Raw genomic sequence first — 14,320 nt, 5'->3', positions numbered from 1 at the left:
AGACCTATCCTTGAGCTCAGCTTAGGCCTGGCAAGAGATGTGCTTAATCTCTACACTTGCTATGAAGATCTTAAGCCCTCCTTCAGTGCCTCTGAATTTTGCAAGGCTACTCATGAAGCCAACTTGGCCGATTATGCAAAACAGAAGGCAGAAATGGACCAGATGGTTGTGGGCTATAAGGAGGCCAAGACCGCTGTTGACAAGCTGGAAAGACAAATTGAAGAACTTCAAAAGCAGCTGGCTGGGCTGAGGGAGAGGCAGAACAAACTTGGGGCTGGACTGGGCACCAAGACCAAGGCCACTTTTCTTTTGCAAAACATGGTTGTAGCTTCTAGGCTAGCATTGGAGATTGCAAAGGCCTCTCTTCATCAAGGGATGCTTCTCCAGCAAGAAATTTCTACCAAGAAAGCTAGATTGCAAGAAACCCTTAGGAAGCTAGGGTTTAATTTTAAATTTTGAATGTAATAAAACTTAGTCATGAAAAATGACTATATTTAATAAATGCTATTTATTTTTGTGGAACTTTTGCTTTTTGATTTCTTTTGCCTAAATAAAACGAAAGAAGGCAGAAATGAAATATACTGAAGTAAAATTAAAGCACAAGTTTGAGCAAGAATTTAAACAACAGTTCCATCCTTTTCTTTTTGAATCCTAGGATCGGTTTGCACTGCCTGTGAATCCCACATAGTTGGGTAGAACTTCTTTAACCATTTGCCATTGATTGGTGCTACATGGATGTCTCCATCTCAATCCTGTAATATGTATGCCCCTAATCCAAGGACTTGCTTAATTATGAAAGGACCCTCCCATGTGGGTGACCATTTTCCATAACCAGCTACGTGTGTTCCAAGGGGCAAAACTGCTTTCCATACTATTTCTCCAAGGGAATACTAAACCTTTGTATAATCTGTTCTTCTATGAAGGTGATGATCTCTTGAGATGTTGTGGATTTAACAGGTTTGGCTTTTACCCACTTGGTGAAATAGTGTGTAGCTACAATGATAAAACAGTGTTGTTTGCTACTGGCTAGATAGATTTTGCCAATGAGATCCATTGTCCATCCTCTGAATGGCTATGGCTTGACCACTGGATTCATGGGAATTGAAGGAGCCTGCTGGATTGGTCCATGCCTCTGACAAGCTTCATATCCTTTGGAATATTTAATGCAGTCTTTCATCATAGTTGGCCAGAAGTAGCCATACCTTCTAATTAACCAGCACATCTTCCTTCCACCTTGATGAGCTCCACAAATCCCTTCATGGGGTTTCTCCCATGACCTTCATGTATTATTTTTTCCCTAAGCACCTCAAAAGTAACTAATCTTTGCTCTTTCGGACCAAATCTCCATTCCACATGAGGTAGTTTAAGGCTATGATTCTAATCCTTTTTTCAGAGGGAAGGGTTGGATACTGCAGATAATTGATTATAGGCAATCTCCAATCTTCTTCAGTCATTATGGCAGCATTGATATCTATTTGCATTTTCCTCTAGTTAGGGCATATGGTAGACTTTTGTTTCTTACATTGATGATTCTTTGCACGTAGTTTTCAGGAATTTGTACCCCTGTTGCTATCTGAGCCATTTCATCAGCTACCAAGTTTTCTTCTCTTGGAATATGTTCCCAAGTGGCTTCCCTGAATTCTGCCAAGAGATTTCTGGCTGCTACCAGATAGGTGGCTAGAGAGGGGCTCAAACACTTGTATTCTCCAGCAATCTGTTTTAGCACAAGCATGGAATCTCCTAGAATTTTGACAGATTGGATTCCTAGTTCCACCAGCATTTCTAGTCCTATAATTAAAGCCTCATATCCTACCCTGTTATTGGTGCACTGGAAATCTAGCTGGAATGAATAACAATGTTTGATTTCTAGTGGATCTTCTAAAACAATCCCTACCCCAGAGGCTGAGTCTGTTTTAGATCCATCAAAGTATAGCTTCCAGGGGGTGAGATGGACTGAATTAATAGGATTATTGAGGCAGGTGTGAGCTCTGGTCAATAGATCTGCATTGGCTATGTCCATAGAATCCATATTCTCAATTTCTTCTCCTGGATGATCTGCTAAGAAATCTGCAACAGCTTGTCCCTTGATGGACTTCTGAGGAACATATCTAAAGGCAAATTCTTACAGGGCCAGAGTCCATTTACCAATTCTCCCTCTCAACATTGGCCTTGTTAGCATGTACTTGATCAAATCTGTCTTAGAAATGATGTAGGTGGTGAAAGGTAGCATGTAATGCCTAAGTTTTATAGCAGTAAAGTACAAGGCCAAACAAAGTCTTTCAATTGCGGAATATTTCCTTTCTACTTCTGTCAGAGTTCTACTCAGGTAATAGATTGCCTGTTCCTTCCCTTCCTTGTTATCTTGAACCAACAGACTTCCAATGGATACTTCTGATGCAGAAACATACAACCTGAGAGTCTGCCTCTCTTTGGTGGGGACAGAACTGGTGGATTTGAGAGGTAATGTTTGATTTCCTCAAAGCCTTCTGATGCTGTTCTTCCCACTTAAATGTATGTTCCTGCTTCAATCTCAACAAGGAGGAGAAATGCTGGATTTTTCCCGCAGAATTGGATATGAATCTTCTTAAAAAGTTAATCTTTCCTAGGAGACTATGCAATTCTTTCTTGTTCCGAGGTGGCAAAGCTTCCATGATAGATTTTGCTTTGTTCTTGTCAATTTCTATTCCTCTCTGGTGGACCAAGAAACCTAAGAAATTGCCAGCTTGAACTCCAAAAACGTATTTCTTGGGATTCATTTTCAACTTGTGTTGTCTCATCCTTAGGAATGCCTTTTTTAGATTTGATCTCTTTTTTCTGGGGATTTAATCACCACATCATCTATATAAACCTTTAGAGAATGACCTTTCATGTCATGGAAAACAGAATTCATTGCTCTTTGATAAATGGCTTCTGCATTCCTCAGGCCAAAAGGAATTACAGTGTATTCAAAAGCACCTATATGTCCTGGACACATGAAGGTTGTCTTGTGGATGTCTTCTTCTGCCACCATTATTTGATTGTATCCTGCATTGCCATCCATGAATGACAGCATTTAGTTATGAGCAGCTTTGTCTTCCAACATGTTTGCCATAGGCATTGGATACTCGTCTTTGGGAGATGCTTCATTCAGATTTCTGTAGTCCACACATATTCTGACTGCCCTTGTTTTTCTCTTAAGTACTGGTACAATATTGTACAACCAATCAACATAAATGGTTGGCTTGATAAAACCCGCTTTAACTAGCCTCTCCACTTCTTCTTTGACTTTCAGTTCTGTCTCCATGGACATCCTTCTTCTGGCTTGCTTGACTGGTAAGTAACCCTCTTTTATTGGCAACTTGTGCTCCACTAGTCCTCTATCCAGCCTAGGCATTTCATGGTAATGCCATGCAAAATAGTCTTTGAAATCATGCAGAAGAGCAATGATCTCATTCTTTACTGGCTCTTCTTGTAATGTGCTGATGAAAGTAGGTATGGGCCCTCTTCTGTCCCCAGGTTTATTTATTGTAAAGGATCCTCTACTTCTGGCAGGGAATCATCTAGTGTTGTTGGTGCAAATTCCAATTCTTCCTCTTGCAGATTTCCTTTCTGTTCTTCCATACTCTCATGCATGAATTCTGCCATGTTAATGGCTGGATTATGCATAGATTGCTTTCTTTCTTCCCAATATACCAACAATCTATTTGTAATGGATTGGATTGTTGCAGCTCGATCCTTTTCTTGTTGGTTTGTGCTAAACATCAGAACTGTGGAGGTTGAGAATGCAAGGTCTATTCCAGTCCTCTAGAGGACTAGCCAGACCTTCTTTAATAAGTTTCTGGGCCGTGACACCATAGGGACGGCCGTTTTGGTTAACTCCGAAGAAAGTGAAAGGACCAAAGTCATCATGTTAATACCTGGCCTCAAAACATAATGCAGATGGCAGAAAGGGCCGTGGGTCGCCCTCCACAATTTCCATAAAACCCTATTCATGCAAGAGGGCCAACTGCTAGTGTAGAGTGGAAGGAACACATAGACTCTGGTGGATCCAGTCTTTGCCAAGCAGTGCATTGTAAGTGGTAGAAGTGGTGTCTACCACAAAAAATGCAATTTTCACCTTCTTGGTTCCTACTATGACGTCCACATCTAGTATTCCATGAGTCTTGGTGATGCCCCCAGCGAAGTTGGTGACTGTTAAGCGTGTTGGAATTAGATCCTTCTTTGTTCTGCCCATCTTGATTAGCAACATGTGAGGTAGAAGATTAATGGCTGCACCTCCATCTACCATTATTTTGGGAATAGGAACACCCCCAAAGTTTGCTGTTATGAACAAAGGTCTGAGATGATTGGCTATTTCTTTGGTAGGTTCGGAAAAGCACAGCTGTTCTACGGCTAATTTCATGGCAGTTCTATCTGCTTTAGCAGTAGGTGTTTGCTGTTCTGGCGCCTCCTCCACTTCTGCCAATTTGCACTCAAAAGTTTCCTGGGAGCACATCTCCTTCCAAAGTGATTTCTTGTCCCTCTGTTGCCTTGAACTTTTCTGGCAGGATAAACACCATGTTAATGCCTAGATCACCTTGTAATAGGCTCTCTAATTCTGCACCGAAAGCCTCAGTTTCTTCATCTAGTTCTCCTTCGTATTCCATTTGTTCTTCTCCATATTCTTCTGTCCAATCTTCTTGCTCACCTGTTTCAAGGAGTCCGATCTGGTCGTCTGCAGATAGTTTCGTAATCCAATTGCTCCTCTTCATATTCTCCAGTCCAATCTTCTTGTCCTTCTACTGCAATAGGTCCGGATTAAGCTTGTGACTGTGAAGGTTCAAGCTGATTGACTGAGGATGAGGCAGGATGGATGAAAGGTTTGCTTGGAGGTTTTATCTTTGTTAGCTCTTCTGGTTGACATGTTGTCTGTTCTGCCTGAGGAACTGGTCTCTGGAAGTACCTGTGTGTCATCCTTACTCTTGAGGAAGGTGCAGTATTGCCTTTGAACTCTCCTCTTCTGTGTTCTAGTTAGTTCCAAAGTTGGTCTACCGCTTTTTCCAATAGAATACCATCTGCCTTCTATGATAGTTGCCAAGGGCTTGTCATTTTCGAGCATCTTAACTGGTATTTCCTTCCTTGGCTGCTCTGTTATTCTTCTGTTGCGTTGGGCGGACCTTTGATAGGCCTTCTGCCTAGCTATGTCTTTAGGTGGAGCCAAAACTGGGCCCTGTTGGTATGATGTTCCGATCCTGTCAAAAACACTAGCGGTGGGCTGACTTTGTCCATCTAGGGTTATCTCCAACTCACTTTCACATTTACACATGCTGCACAGAAATATCCCATCTGAAATGGTTGCTTTTGGTCTCTGATTAGCCTCTCTTGTGAGTCTTCTGCCTATGCTGGGGCTAGCTTCTGCTGTTAGTTTGCCTATCTTTTGTTCTAGCTAATTTAAGTTGACCATGTTGACTTGAGGTTGGGGAAAAGGGTCTGTTATTACTGAGGGAAATTTCTTAGCCAGTTTCAACCTTCCTGTTGTTATCCCTTCTTGTATGACGTCCCTGAAAACAACACAACTATTGGTGGAATGGTTCCAAGAGTTGTGCCATCTGCAATATTGTCTGCCCCTTGAGTTCCTCTGGCTTGGGCAACCTGTGGGATGTCTCTATTGCCTTATGTAGCAGCATCTCATCGAACAGGGCATCAACCTTGGTTAAATCGAAGGAATAGACTTTGTTATGTGCTGGTTTGTTTAGAACAAACCCTCCTATGAACGGTGGTGGCTTTTGGTCCTTTGGTGGCTTGGTCAAAGCCTTGCAGCTGATGGGATGTTTTAGTTTTGCCATTTCTGCTACTGTAACTTCCCTTTCCTCCAAGCTTTCTGTGCCTTCTTCCAATTCTACCTCAACCAGATGCACTGAAGAAGATGGGGTTTTGTAGTATGTGCCTTTTGAGGAGTTCCTTCTCTATTGTTCTTCCTTGAGTAGCTCCTCATATTTAGATGATTTGTCTGCTAGTTCTGCCAGGTCTCCAAACAGCATCCCGTCAAATCTCTTCCTCAGAAAGATTTTAAGGGCAGCTTGAGGCATTTGAATGAAGTGCCTCTCCTCTATAGGGATTCGGCATTTCATTTTGAGCTTTCTGAACCTGGTTATGAAGTCTTGGGCAGGCTCATCTTCACTCTGTTTAAGGGTGGCAAGATCACTGATGGTAACTTTTGGCTGAATCCTAAAATAGTAGTCATGGAAGACATTTTCCATATGTTCCCAGGTTTGAACAGAATTGGTTAGTAAGCTAGGATACTAGGTGAAGGCTTGTCCAGAGAGAGAATTTCCAAAAAGCCTTAGTTTTAACAGAGGGTTATTTTCTATGGCTATGCACTGGACAGAGAATCTGCCTATATGCTCAACTGATGAAGCATTGGTGTCCTCCCCGTTGAACAAGGTGAAGTTTGGCACCTTAAAGCCTGGAGATAGAGGTATTTGATCAATATAAGCAGGATATGGCTTCCTGTAGGTGGGCCTTTCTCCCCTTCTGGCCTCAGGTTCCATCATCTCTCTAATCATTCTTTGAAGTGCCCCAATGTCATTTAAATCATTCACATGATGCGGATTTTGTCCATGTTCTGGCTGGTTGTGTTCAATCCTCTGTTCCATTCTGTATGGCCTGTGCAGAACTTCCTCCCTGTGTTCTTCCTCTTCTTCGAAATTTGAATGGTTCCTCCAGTTTGCCCCCGGTCTGTTCCTGTCATTGTTTGCAATGGGGTTGATTCCTCCTCTACCTCTCCTGCCTCTTGCTAGTGGAGGGCATGGATTGGGGTCCATCTTTCTAGGTCTATAGGGCAACACAGCTAGTTGCTCAGGCAGAAGTGCCAAGGGCTGAGTACGTGGGGCCACTGGTTGTGGAATAGGTGGAGGTTCTGGCTAGTTCTGGGGGGCCTGAACTGGTGCAGGGCATTCTGGACGAACTGGAGTCTCGTGTTCTTGAATGGGAAGGGCTTCTCCCCTCTGTCCAGCTTGGATTTCTCCATGTCCTGGTATTCCAGCTATCTGTGCAATGAGAGGGTTCTCTTGGTATGGCCATGCCATTCTTGGTGGAGGTCCATAACGGAGATCTAGCTGCTGGACCACCATATCTGGGTTTGGAATTCTGGCAATAGCAGCCTCACAGTCCTTCCTGAACTGCATGTTGACTTGCCATTGCATCATGGCTGTCATGTTATTTAGAGTATCTTGGCTCCTTTGTGCTATGGCATCTTGCCGCAACACAGCCTCCTGTATCTGGTTTAACATTCTGGATCCAGATCTTGAACGTCTACTCCTGGTACTGCCATGGGCTGATTGCCTAGCATCACTTTCTTCTGACTCAAGTCCTTCCCGGAGAGCTGCTTGATCTCTTTCCATGGCACATCGTGGATTCTGGCTAGAACTTCCAATATTCATATACTAGAAGATTTTTCTAGGAGTATGTATACTGAGAGGTCCCACTGGGCGTGCCAAATTGTTCACCCATTTTTGATTTGTTCCTGTGATGGTAGGGTAAAGTTCCCCATTGTCCTGAAAATCATTTGTGGTTAACAAGTCAACTTTCTTTTGTGTATGAGCGTGCCATTGCTAGCAATAAAAACCTTAGCAGACTTCTTTAAAAATGGATAACTTGCGCCCCAAGTCACTGATTTCTAAATAAGCGATTGTGAATTTGGGTGAGGAATATCTCCCAAGTAAGTTCTTTTCTTGTCTCAGACTGGTGAGGACTTCACAATTTTCACAGCACTGTTTGGGCCAAAAAGAAATCCACTCGCAAGCCCATCTTCGCAAAGAAAGGCCCACAAAACTAAAAAAACAAAGGACTGGGCTTTCCCATGTCCTTTACGAAAATGGCAGAGTTGTAAAAACGTCAAAATTAAATGACAATCGACCACTGAAGCAGATCAATAAAGAAATTGAAAGAAGAATTGGATTAGGCCCAGCTTCTGAATGCTCACCATTGATCTCAAAACCCAGAGTACAAAGTCAGCAAATCTTTTTGGAAAGCCTATTCTCAGAACCCATGTGACTACCTGACTTTGAAAAGTCAACAATTTCAACTATCACAAGAGAGTTGATTGGGAATTAATGAAAGCAGGTCATTAGCAGAAAGACTTCTCTGAAACTCTGTGGCTAAAAGATCAGAATCCTTTTGTATATAATTCTGCATTAGAGCAAGTGATCTTTCCAAGAGATAAGCAAACTACAATCTCAAGAGATAAGTGAGGAGCAAGGGAGTTGTTCAAACAAGAAAAGCAAATTGATCATCACTTCAGATTGTGTTCTTTCTCTTTACCAAGAACAAACAGAGAACAAAGAAGAGTTGGTCTTTCATTCAGAAAAGCAAGGAAAAGACATCCATGAAAATTGATTATTGATGGTTCTTCTCTACCAGAACAGATAACTTCCCTTTTTCTTTGCATTTAAAATAAAAGATCTTTCTCTTGGAAAATTTTGCCGCCCATTAATAAAAGATTAGAAGCCCCACTCCAGCATTTTCTATAAATATGAGAAGAGGTGAGCAGATCGAGCATAGCCAAAAAATTAGTCAAAAATAAAAACTCAAAATGGTCACTTGATCTCAAAAGCCTTCGAAACACTGAAGCAACCAAAAGCTCATTGAGCCACAAGAAACAAGTCAGCTATAATCCAGAATCTCTAACTTCAGTTCAGTTTCAGAGAAATAGTAATTCAAAGCGAGATTTCTCTGGTTACAAATTTGGTTCAGCATAAGCCAAATCAAGTAGAGTTTGGGTTTTACAAATATGAAAACCTCAACAAATTTATGGAGAGCCCTGATCAAGCAGAATAGGTACTACAGTGCAGTTCCAGCTCAGTAATCATCAAATCCAGCCACTTCTGCCCCTTCCAGACTGAAGAGGTTCCAATTCTGCCCATTCAAAAAGCCCTCCAGGGCTTGAAATAGATTAAAGCTCTGCCAAACTTGAATGTTGGTATCGATTCACAGCTAAAACTTGACAGTTGAAGGTGTTGATAGTCCAATCCAGCACAGACATACCCAGTCCAACCTGGATAAGAAACATCTATCCAGGCAGAAATGGAAGTTCAGCCCTCTTTAAGTCTTTCTAGAGTTGGTTTTCCCTTTTTGAGCTTTGTAAAAGGCAATTTTGCCTAAAAACAGTTCACCAATCTGAGGCAAGAAAAGAACTTACTTGGGAGATATTCCTCACCCAAATTCACAATTGCTTGTTTAGAAATCAGTAACTTGGGGCGCAAGTTATCTATTTTTAAGAAGTCTGTTAGGATTTTCATTGCTAGCAGTGGCACGCTCGCACACAAAAGAAAGTTGGCTTGTTGACCAGTCAATGGTTTTCGAGACAATGGGGAACTTTACCCTACCGTCATAGGAACGAATCTAAAATGGGTGAACAAGTACAAAATTGGTAGTTCTGGCCAGAATAAATAACAAGAAAGTAAACTGTTTCAGGCAGAACTGCCTTTTACAAGACTCAGAAAAGGAAAGACCAACTCTAAAAAAGACAAAAGAGCATTGGACTTCAATTCCTGCATGGATAGCTACTTTTGATTCGGACTGGATTAGACCGTCAACACCTTCAACTATCAAGTTTAAGATATAAATCGATACCAACGTTCGAGTCTGGCAGAGCTTTAATCTATTTCAAGCCCTAGAAGGCTTTTTGAACGGGCATAATTGGAACCTCTTCAGTGTGGAAGGGGCAGAAGTGGCTGGATTTGATGATTACTGAGCTGGAACTTCGTTGTAGTACCTGTTCTGCTTGATCAGGGCTCTTTATAAATTTGTTGAGGTTTTCATATTTGCAAAACCTGAACTTTGATTGTTTTGGCTTATGCTGAACCAAATTTGTAACGAGAGAAATCTCGCTTTGTATGACTATTTCTCTGAAACTGAACTGAATTTAGAGACTTTGAATTCTAGCTTGACTTGCTTGTTGTGGCTCAATGAGCTATGGTTGCTTAAGTGTTCTGAAGGTTTTTTGAGATTAAGTGATCATTTTGAGTTTTTGTTTTTGATTGATTTTTTGGTTGTCCTTTGATCTGTTAACCTTTTCTCATATTTATAGAAAACGCTGGAGTGGGATATTTTAATCTTTTAATAATGGTTGGCAGATTTTCGAAAAACAAGATCTTTTATTTTAAATGTCAAAGAAAAGGGGATTTTTATCTATTTTGGCAAACAAACCATCAACAGTCAGTTCTTTATGGTGATCACTTCTTTGTTTTTTGAAAGAAAAACCTAATCCCTTTTTAACCTTTAACTGCTTTTTGTAAGAATTCAATCTGCCGTGATGGTTAGTTTGCTTTTCGTGATGAACAACTCCTCGCTCCCTACTTATCTCTTTCGAAAATGTAGTTTGCTTATCCCTTGGAAATGATGCCTGTCCTGATGCAGAATTATATATAAAGGGGTTTTGATCTTCTTTTGACTGAAAAGACTAGAGATATCTTCCTGTTTAAGACCTGCCTTCATTAACTCCCTATCAGCTCTTGTGGCTAGTTGAAATTGCTTGCTTTTGAAAGTCAGGTAGTCACGTGGGTTTACTTCAATTTTGGGCTTTTCTCTTTTTTATTTGATCAGGCTAAGCCCAGATTAAGTTTTGGGACTGTGGGCTGATTTCTTTTCTCTGTTTTTCAAAGCCCAAGTTTCGTCGGTTGACAGATCCTAGGCTGGGCTCTCTCGATTTTGGGTTCTTGATTCCAATTTAAATGGAAAAGTCCAAACTTCTTGGATTCTGAGATTACTTTGTCATTCTGGGCCTCCAGCGCTGGGCTGGGTGTGCAGAATTTTGGCCCAAACAATGCCCCCTTGAATTTGAACTGTTTTTGGAAAACGGTTTCCAATTTTTAACGATTCAAAGTTGAATCAATTGGCCATCAATGTTGCGCGCCACTCTCTTCCGCTTTAATCAACCCACGTTTGCCACGTGTTGTCTACTGAACTAGACTTCGTGGGAAACTGGGTAGTCATTGGCTAGTTTACTAGCTAACCATCATCAGATGACGCCTTGCCTTCTTCTTTCCACGATTCCGAGCTTTTTAACTGTTTAGATTTAAATATCTCAGCTGCCTGGACTTTTAACGTTCTCATTGTGCATATGATTTTGTGCGTTTGAAACCCAGGTTGAGAATCAGTTTTGGGCTTACTTGTGATGATGAAATGAAATCTTGGTTGATGGGGGTCAGACCAAATGAAGCAAGAAGAAACCAAACGCCCAAGCTATGCAGGGAAGAGAACCAAACGCCCAAGCTGGAGAGGAAGACCCACCATTGTGAAATTTCTATCTGAAACAGGTATGGGTATCCCTTGTTGCGATTGTTTCAAAATTTCTTTTTGGTTCTTCGATTTGGGGGTTCTATGTTGAAGTTTGGTCTAGGTTCTAATAGGTAATTCTTTATATGGGTTGTGATTAGAGGTGTCAAATGGGCCGTGCCGGGCCGGCCCGTCCCATTTAAACCCGTGCTTTTATAGTTTTCGTGCCATGCCAGGCCGGCCCATTTAATTTATTGGGATGTGCCGTGCTGGCCCATTTAGTAAAATCATTGATCCCCGCCCGACCCAAAGCCCATGTCCATATTGAAACGGGCTGGGCCGGGCTCGTGCCATACTCGGGCCCAATAACCAATCCATTTAATTTTAATTTTTTTCACTTGATTTTTTTTTTCCACTGGATAATTCAATTTATAAACATTAAAAATATAATTAAAAGCAAGAAATGATGAACTATTTGAAAACATTAATTAATCAAACATCCAAACAATATGAAAGGGTGGAGGGCAAAAAGTGTCCAACTCCACAAAGTCCACTTCAACTTTTCATCTTTAAATAACTTATTATTTTATATGTGAAGAAATGTCTTGCTTTGATTATAAGAGAAACGTATATGTCATATGTACTGATTAGATATCAAGTCCAATGTTGTTTAATTAATTTGTAGTTGATATGTTTAATTAATTAAGGACCCAAGTAATTCCCCTAAAATGAAAGACATCAAATATATGTATATGAGTATAAAAAAAAAAAACCATATAAACAATGACATTAGATGTCAAATTAGTACATTTTGACTTTTGAGAAAGAAGAAAATGTTAAGTGGGCCGGGCTTGGGCCATGCTTGAAGCGGGCTTGGGCTCTTGCCGTGCTTGAAGCAAGCTCGGGCCAAGGGCCGGCCCAATCCATTGGAAAAAAAAATGTCTGAATGAATTATCTGTAGAAATTCTTGGGAACAAAAAGAAGAAAAAGAATTATTTGTAGAAATTTAAGAAGAAATCTTAGCATGGTTGCCTAGCCCTACTTATTTCCTATAAACCCTAGCTAGGCATCATGCATCATGCTCTTATATTAGCGGCATAGTTTCATTGTTTTATTATGAGCACCAAGGATGTATGAGATCCATGTCTGTAGGCATGAATTTCTTTCTCAGTCTTAGTACCTTCCACCAAAGTCACTCTCAAGCATATGTGAATAAACAAGCAAACAAAAAATTGGGCTTCTCATTTAATGAACCATTTGTGTGTGTACATAAAGAATACCCCTAATCTCCCAACATGGCACGAGTCCAGCCTGTTTAAATGAGGCACGGCACGACACGAGCATGAATATTAATGGGCCGTGCTCGGCATGGTACGAAAACTTGGGCCGGGCCGGAATCAAAAAATGAGGTCCAATGGACCGGGCCAGCCCATGGCCCGGTTTAGCCCGAGCCTGCTTCAAGCACGACACGAGCCCAAGTCCGCTTCAAGCACGGCCCAAGCCCGGCCCACTTAACATTTTTTTCTTTCTCAAAAGTCAAAATGCAATAATTTGACATATAATGTCATTGTTTATATGGTTTTTTTATTTTATTTAAAAATTTATAATCATAAACATATATTTGATGTATTTCATTTTAGGGAAATTACTTGTGTCCTTAATTAATTAAACATATCAACTACAAATTAATTAAACAACATTGGACTTGATATCTAATCAGTACATATTACATATACGCTTCTCTTATAATCAAAGCAAGACATTTCTTCACATATAAAATAATAAGTTGTTTAAAGATGAAAAGTTGAAGTGGACTTTGTGTGGTTGGACACTTTTTGCCCTCCGCCCTTTCATATTGTTTGGATGTTTGATTGATTAATGTTGAAATAGTTCATCATTTCTTGCCTCTAATTAAATTTTTAATGTTTATAATTTGAATTATCTAGTGAAAAAAAAAAATCAAGTGAAAAAAATCCAAATTAAATGGGTTGGTTCTTGGGCCCGAGTATGGCACGAGCACGAGCACGAGCACGAGCACGACACGAGCCTGGCCCGGCCTGTGTCAATTACTAAATGGGCCAGCACGACACGGCCCTATAAATTAAATGGGCCGGCCTGGCACATCACGAAAACGTTAAAAGCAGGAGTTTAAATGGGATGGGCGGCACGGCACGGCCCGTTTGACACCTCTAGTAGCCCACTACTATAAAAATTGAAATAGACTACGGGAATCCACCGTCGTCTAGAAGGTTTTCAAACCGTCGTGAAATCGACTGCCATTTTTTGATACATAAAACAACGACGGCAAATAACCGACGTCGTTAAGACATTCAACGTCATACAAAAATAAGAACCGACGTCTAATTAGTATATAAATAGCATAAAAGGAAAACTTCGACAACATTAGACGACGGTTTTTAAAAGAATGAGACATCTAAAGAATGTTACATAAACACCGATGTAAAAAGTGTTATCCACGTCTCCATTTGAAGGAATACTGTCGTGTATAACATAGAAACCGTCATGGTTAACATATACTACGCTCACTAAATAAAAAAATTAACGTCTAAAATATATAAAAACGCAAAAAAAAGAAAACTTCGACAAACTTAGATGACGCTTACAGAAAAGTACAGACGTCTAAAGTATATTACATGTCAAAAATCATACCATAACTGATGTAAAATGTATTAATCACGTCATAAGGGAAGAAAAAACCGCCTTGTTAAATATATTCCACGTATGTTTCTTGCGAGAACCTACGTTTAAATGGTAAAAAAAAGACCATTGGACAAAGTTAGACGACGTTTTTTTAAAACATTGACATCTGAAATATTTAACATAGCACACCTTTATTGAAAACCAACGTAACAATTCGTAATCACGACTACTGTGGTAACCCACAGACTTTAAAAATGATTTTAACTTCGTGAACAGGAAAAGAAACGCCGTGGATTATGTTCTCCACTACGTCTCAAGCATCCAATTTGTCGACGTTGTTAGGTCACTTACCATGTCGGTTTTTGTATAGGCCTTGAAGTGGTTGGCCTTTTAAAAGTCGCTTTTATAACCCTATTTGACGTGT

Source organism: Prunus persica, chromosome G4 (assembly GCF_000346465.2).
Source record: "Prunus persica cultivar Lovell chromosome G4, Prunus_persica_NCBIv2, whole genome shotgun sequence".
In the NCBI taxonomy this organism is placed as follows: domain Eukaryota; kingdom Viridiplantae; phylum Streptophyta; class Magnoliopsida; order Rosales; family Rosaceae; genus Prunus; species Prunus persica.
Note: the sequence above shows the minus strand (reverse complement) of the source record.